Genomic DNA, 7,425 nt, shown 5'->3' on the forward strand with positions numbered 1-7,425 from the left:
TTTGGATCTCCTTAAGGAGCCTGTCCTGCTCTCCTAGATAACTTTACTACATGAGTAGTAAATGTTTTCATACACTCTTAATATATGTATGATGTCATCAGTCATGATATGGGAACCAAATTTTGAGTGGAGGACTCATTATAAAGGTGACCACAACAAGCAAGCTGAGAGAGGCCATAATTTTTCAGAGGCAGATGCAGCCACATGCATGAGCAGACGGCAGATTCACAGCAGCTTCTGAGCACCGCTTTGCAAAGGTTTCACTTTGCTACATATGGATATAGTTGATAGAAACCTCTCAGAGGGTCTTTATTTTTTTTAATTTATAGAAAACAATGTTTCTTTTTCTACAACCTCATTTCCACTGCCTGTTTAAGAGCCCCTGGAAAAGAACAGCTTAAGACCACTGGGCTGTTCCTACCCACTTAGTGGCCTGAGCAGTGGGAGCAGCACCCAGTCTTCAGCTGCGGGCTGACCACTCCCATCTTCAGTGGGGAACCGCTGAAAAGTGGCAGAGAGCATCTTCAGGCCAGTCTGAGACCTCGACCTCGGGTTGAGCAGCAGTGAATTCAGGAGCAGGAGTGGTCCATTCACCCTGAAACTCCTCCTTGGTCACAGCATTTTCAGCAGCAACCTGCTCTTCCTTTTCAATCTCTCCAGGATCTCTGTAGAAGTAAAGATCAGGCATGACTTCCATGGGTGGTCACAGGAGATGGTGCCACACGTGCACAGAACTTCCCGTGCCAGCATCCGCCACATCAGACCCACTAAGTGAGCACCTTTGTTGTTGCATGGGATGGTGATGTTCACATAGTACAGAGGAGAATCAATGGTGGGCAAGTGAACACAGGATGCCTCTGTAAGAGGCTGGTGGCCAGCCCTGGGTTCAGTCACCACCAGAAGACATGGCTCCCGGAAGGCTGCCTGAATCTGGTTAGTGAAGTTTCTGGGAATGAACCTCCCAGCAATAGGGGTAGCTCCAGTGGCAGCAGCAAACCTCAGCACAGCCTGCTGGAGGGTATTCCTGGAGGACATGACACTGACATCAGCAGGGTTTTCAATGGCAACAATGGCACAAGCCACCAGCACACGCTTGTCGCTGGTCCTCATCAGCTTTATGATGTAGATGCCATCACTTTTCCTTTTGTAGATGTAACTGTTTCATTTGGAAGTCCAGGTTGGTGCCACCTAAGTGGGTTCCTGCTGCAACGAATTTGAGGACATCCTCATCCTTCATCTGCAGGACATCAAGGTCTCTGGACATTGCTTAAGTTTCGCTTTAAATAGGATGGGAACCCAGAAAAATGCCATGTGGACCCCTCTCTATGTAGTGTGGGAAACCACTCAGAGGGTCTTGAAGTTTGCAGTTTCCAGGTTAGGCATATCACATGGAGTTGGAAAGGATGCAGACAGTTCATCTCCAAAATATTTGTTGAACAATTTGCTGTTGGGCCAACTTCTATATGTCTGGACTCAAATGCTGCAATGGAGTCCACAGGCATATCTAGGGCAAAAGCCAGCTATGGACGCCTAAGGAAGCCAGCAAGAGCAGTTCTAAAGCATAAACACAAAATATGCTTTTATTAAGAAGTCAACCTAGAGCTGAGTGCTAGAAAGGAAAATCAAGTTGAAGGTCAAAGGGCCCTATGAGTTAAAAACAAGTACAAGAGTGTTGCATGCTACAAACACATAAATTCTTTGTCACTGTGTTGCTGCTCAAATTGGTTTTAATGTATATGAACCTCACAGGGGTAGTCCATCAGTAAGGCTTTTAAAAACTGCTGAATAGCTCTTGACATTGATTTTAAAGCTTTATATCATTTTGGTTTACAGGTCTGCAAAAATCAGTACCTCACACATTTCCACTGCAACTTCCCTATTATTATATCCCTGGAACCATTTGCTGCTGTGAATAGTTGTCCCACTAAATAAACAAATCTAACAAATTAATAATTCAAATTTTCAGGTGGTGTCTTCATGTACACTTAGCCAGAATTTGTCTATCACCTTTTCTGACCTTTAACTACATCTGATCCATATTTCAATACAAGAGCAGAGACTCTTTTTTTTCTCACCTAAGACTATGTTCAACTCATTCCAATTGCCTGCTTGGGTGCCCCTAAGATGAAGAGAAGAGAGTAGAAATTGCAAGGGATTTTCATGTGTTTCAAACTTACTGAAAGAGCAGGAATAAGAGAACTGTGCAGAAGGGAATGATTTCGATTGCTGCAGGCTAAAATCAATTTGTAAAGCCAGGATAAAAATATAAAATAGTCAGCAGTGACCTCATAACTGTAAATTTCCTGCTGAGGTATTAGGTGTATCTCTGGCTTTGTCCTTTGTGTTTGAAGATGGGGTTGCCATCAGTATTGCCTTCTAATTCCTGATTCAGCGCTATTATCCTCATACTGGGATCGCTGAAGCAGCGAAGACATGAGGGAAATCATTTAAGTTCTGTCTTGATGAAGATGAGCAGTCAAGGTGGCAGGAAGCTAAGCAGGACAATGTCAATCTATATTGGTTATTAAGCCTATTTTGTAAATAATAATACAATACAAATAGATAAGAATATGGCCACATCCCAATGTAAGCATACTTACTTGTATGATCTTTGATATAGACGGGTAAACACAGTCATACTTTCCTCTCTCATTCATTTGCATCCACATTTGACACAAGATATACCAAGACAGATTCAGAAACTCAGGTCCCCACAAAGGCACTGACTGAGATTTACAAACCCCAGCATGATTGGGCCCACGCTGTCCCACCGTGCACTCGCACAAACACCCTACAGCTGTGCCCCTGCTAGTAGTGCTGAGGGAACAAGGTAAAAAGTCCACCTTCTGTCCCATGCTCTTATCTGCAATGTAATTGTATAATGTGATCATTTTTTTTCCCCTGAAGCATTTTATCTCTTTTCACAGATTAACAGTTAAGTTTCCATAGAAAATTATTGGACAATCTTATTGATGAAAGATTCACAAGAAAAATTAAAATAAAAACTGAAGTACACTTCAAATTGCCGAGTGCAAAATATTGAATCATATTTTAATACTACAGAATTTTCAAGTTACAGTTTAGTTTTCTTCTAGTACTCTTCTGAAAGGTCAGTTTTCTTGAGTACTTTTAAAACAGAGTAGTTATTTGAATAGAGGCGTTTTCCCTTTTGTCTTGGATTATGGTCTGCACAAAAGTGCTTTGAAAGCTGGGAATATTTTTACACTATATCACTTTAATTAAAGCATATAAACACTGTCAGCATCTGAAGTTGCTATTCGAGTTTAGGAACAAAGTACCTTGGAGAAGGCACGGTGTGGCATTAAATAGTTTATGACTAAAAGTGTTAAGGGAAAAAAGGTCAACACAATAAAGTATATGTTGGAAATTTGGGAAAAGCCCACAAACTTGCAGAAATAAAGATCTTCAATTATAATTACAAAGACTATTGACATTGTTAGCTATAACATAGCAGAGTGTTTATCTGAAGGTCCTTCATAGGGTTCATTTTAGGTTTTGCCTTGTATTAAAAAAATGGAATTTCCTATATGTTAATTATACTATTCCCTGCTGTGTTTAGCACGAATACAAATTCATAAGGCATCATGTCCCTTCAAAGCAATTGGGATTTCAACCTTCATTTCACCTACTGATGTCACTATGTCTCTTGAAGGAGGACAAAATGAACTCAAAATTCAAAGCACATATATTCATTTCATATGCTGTTCAACACCTATATGGGAGTTGGTTTGATTATAAATTATATTTAGAAGGCTCCTTCTTGCATTTTTTCAGATTAAATTCCTGTTATAAACATGTCAAAGTTCATGGTTGGTAAAGCGCTACATTTCAGTACAGTCAGTGGACCATAAAACTGCTGTTAGACACAAATTGCTTTGCATTGATGAAAAGCAAGAGCTGTCCAAAGTATAGGTCCCACTCCTTCAACAGTGTCCTATGGACATGAAAAGTAGCAAAGAGACTAGAAGGTCAGGAAACCATTTCAAAGCAAGTGAACTTTCCATTTTCTGATGCATCAAGTTAGGCAATCAAATAATTATACAATTGATACATTTTAAGCATAATTATAATATCTTTACCAGGTATTCTGGTATGACTTACTCAGCTTCTATTTTACCCTTCTTTTGATTGAGGGCCAGGAAAGCTAAAAATTAGATTTCTCAATATTACTTGCAAGTAGGGTACTTTATACAAGTTAGGATATGTCGAAGATAGAATTGAGGTGGAAACCATCTTCCTGTGGCTATCGCTTGTTGCCACTGGCTAGCACAGTCATGGAAACATGAAACTTCCCTGAAGAATGTTATCCTTGCTCTAGCTTCCTGGAGATCCAGAAACAATGGCAACAGAAGCTTCCTGATCCAAACTTCGCTGGATCACAGTTATAGTTGTCCATTCTCCAGATTCCTCAGACAACTGAAGAAGCTGTAGTAAGCAGTTCTTGCTCTGGTATAGCTTTATTGGTAGCCTAAGTGTGTAAGTTCTCCTGGTAGATCATTTCTGCATAGAAACTCGTCTAGGGGACCCATCCTAGAATCTGTCCCTTTGACCCTTGCACTGGATTTGTAAGCTCCAAAATCCCTGAATTAAATCCATGCTTAAAATACTTACAATGTTGTAGAATATATGATTAAATGGATAAATAGATGGATACATGGATGCATATATAAACTGGATAGAATAAATGAACTGAGTGCTTCTATCTGTTTAAGCCACATAAATAAAGACAGGTTAAACTTCCTGTTCAAAGGGAAAGCACAAACTGGGAATTCTGAAAGATTAGTAGAAGTTTTGGATAAAGTAAAATTCACTTATTCTTAATTGAACAATTATGTTGTTTCCTGTTAAGTAAAACCAATTTTTAAAAAGTTGTTCAAAAAGATCCTACCATGGTTTTTGCCTTCTAATGCGAAGGGTGACTGATTACATTTTTGTAGCTATATAAGTTTAGAAAATAGGCTGTGTGATGTAATGAAAGAGTATTTTTACAGTTCGGTTCAAATCCTGGTTTCATCTTTTTAGCCATGAGATCATTCAACTTCCCAGCCTCAATTTCCTTACTTGTAATATAAGGATAATAATTGCTGCTTCATAGTGTTAAACATATTAAATTAGATCCTATAAATAAAGTGCTCCTACCATCATCAGCAAGTCGGTCCTTTAAAAGGTAGTCGTTCCCCCTTTCGTGTACATCATCTCATTTATACCAAGACTAATTCAATAAGTATTAGATATTCAGAAAAACTCCTTTCCCCTCTTCCTGTTCACATATGTAATCTCTTTAATCTTATGTCCTTACTGAAAAACTAATGGGCACTCAACAAGTATTAGTTCTCTTATTAATCCATGAATTGGAGCACCTGTCAGACATATATTAGGTCATTAGTAAATGAATTAGATTAATTTATATCAAAGCTTATCACAACAAAATTATTAGCTTATGAATATTGACTCATAGGGGTCTTTTTTGCACTATGCAGGGAATAATAAGGGAAAATATTATTCACCCTATCCAAAGTGTACAAACCACCTGGGTGGTGCCCCAGGGACAATTGCCAGATGTTGTATGTCCTCCCATGGCCCACTGGATGGAACATGGGAAAGTGTGGGCTATGGTGTGGAACACGGGACATGGGGTGCAGCGATGCCCGGAGATGTACTCACCAGATGCAATGGATGTGACATGATGATGGGGGAGAGTGTTACTGTGGGGGGAGTCGTGGGATGGGGGCGGGGGGGGCGAATGGGGACCTCATATATTTTTAATGTAATATCTTTTTAAAAAATGAATAAATTGAGTGGAATTTGGAAAAAAAAAAAAAAAACAAAGTGTACAAACCAGATACCAATAAGCACATGAAGTTAAACTGCCTAACCTTTGGATGATTGTTTATAGTGAAGAGCTAAAAGTTGGTGATTGTTGTCTTTTTCTCCACCATTTTTTACACTTTAAACCTCATAACAGCTTCTCAGGTAGGTACTTCCAAGTAATTAAGAACACTAATGGGGTTCATTCACTTCTCTGTGTGTGTGTGTGTGTGTGCACGAAAGAAGCTTTAGATTACATAAATGTTACATTGAAAATATATGGGATTCCCATATGCCCCATCCCCACCCCATCTCACATTTTCACCCATCAACAACATCTTTCATTAGTGTGGTACATTTGTTACAATTGATGAACACATGTTGAAGCATGGCTACTAACTGTGAGCTGTAGTTTACCTTATAGTTTACACTTAGCACCTCACAATTTTATAGGTTTTGACAAAATATATAATGGCCTGTATCTGTCATTGCAATGTCATGCAGGACAATCCCAGTGTCCCAAAAATGATTCATGTTACACCTATTCTTCCCTCTCCCTCCCCTCAGTACCTCTGGTGACCACTGCCTTTATATCAATGATAAAAGTTCTTCCATTGCTAGAATAATCCTAAGTCTACTTTAGTCCATAGTTGCATTCCCCCTTATGTTTGTTCATTCCTCAATATTGAGGATTTTGGGATGGTGAGGCACACACTGTTTCTGACTGAGAGGATTCCCTGGGGCAGATAGATGGAACTGTCTTGCTTGCAGTTGTAGATACTCTGTTTTTTTTGGATGGGTGTTCCCCTTTATCATCCTTTCATTAGTTGTCCTGGGTGAGTCCAATGAACTGAAGAGTAGGTGTTGACTGCAACTCTGCTAAGATTCAGGTCTCAACCCACATATGAAAAGACAGAAGATTTGAGTCTCTGGGACATATATTTAATGGGTATAGTGCTAATTATACATTAAAGTAAAAGGGGCAGAAGAGCCATATGTAGGGAAATTATAAATGAGTCTAACTATGTTACATTGGGAGCTTATATTCCAATGTAAGGCCCACTGACAGGGTGCTGAGTTTCTGGGATTGTCTGTCCTGCTGATAGTGTCTAGATGTCTTTAGAGCCCTCAGGAATCCTGCTGTTTGAGGCACTGTTTACTGTGGCAGTCAATGAGATCCTGCAAAACATGCATAAAGTTAACCTCTGGAATGACCTTCTGACTTACTTTGAAATCTCCTAGCCATAAAAACTCATCTGTATTTAATATTACCCCCTTTTGGTCAAGGTCTTTTTCCAAATGCATCACTACTTGGTGCTTGTAATAATCCCTTGGTGCCAGGAAGGCTTATCCCCAGGAGTCATGTCCCACGCTGGGGTAGGAGGGCAGGTAGTGCATTTATATGCTGAATTTGGCTTAGAGAGAGGCCACATTTGAGCAACAAGGAGGCTTTCAGGAAGTAGCACTTGAGTAAAATATATTCTAGTCAAGTTTCACAGACTTACTGAACATCAGTCCCAACACCTATAAATGAGGATAATAATTATCCCCACAAGATAGGGTTGTGTGAGAATTAAATAAGCCTTTTGTCATTCT

General features: G+C 39.6%; 1 pseudogene; it reads right to left on the reverse strand.

The window, feature by feature from the left end:
• Nucleotides 1-397: 397 nt before the first annotated feature.
• On the reverse strand, nucleotides 398-1,264 carry LOC101424594 (small ribosomal subunit protein uS2 pseudogene; annotated as a pseudogene).
• Nucleotides 1,265-7,425: the final 6,161 nt, after the last annotated feature.

This window comes from Dasypus novemcinctus, chromosome 14, assembly GCF_030445035.2.
Source record: "Dasypus novemcinctus isolate mDasNov1 chromosome 14, mDasNov1.1.hap2, whole genome shotgun sequence".
Lineage (NCBI taxonomy): Eukaryota > Metazoa > Chordata > Mammalia > Cingulata > Dasypodidae > Dasypus > Dasypus novemcinctus.